Source organism: Corvus kubaryi, unplaced genomic scaffold (assembly GCF_017639235.1).
Source record: "Corvus kubaryi isolate FWS band 111438036 unplaced genomic scaffold, C.kubaryi_AGA036_p1.0 71, whole genome shotgun sequence".
Taxonomy (NCBI): Eukaryota; Metazoa; Chordata; class Aves; order Passeriformes; family Corvidae; genus Corvus; species Corvus kubaryi.
In genome coordinates this window covers 13,625,690-13,625,895 of record NW_024582059.1, presented here as the reverse complement: position 1 = coordinate 13,625,895, position 206 = coordinate 13,625,690, and positions in this window count along the sequence as shown.

The window sequence follows — 206 nt, the reverse complement described above, 5'->3', positions numbered from 1 at the left end:
CCCGCCTCCCGCCGGAGCGGCCGGGCGGGCACGGCTGGGGTGCCTCTGCGTCCCGGAGCCTCTCCGGGTCGTGGCGGCCGGAGCGCGGGCCCCGCGGCTGCACCGCGCGGCTCCCGGGCATCACCGAGGCCCCGGGCCGGGCAGCCGGGACCAGCTCGGTACCGGGCGGGGAGCGGAGCCGCTCCGCCTGTGTGCGAGCCTGGGCT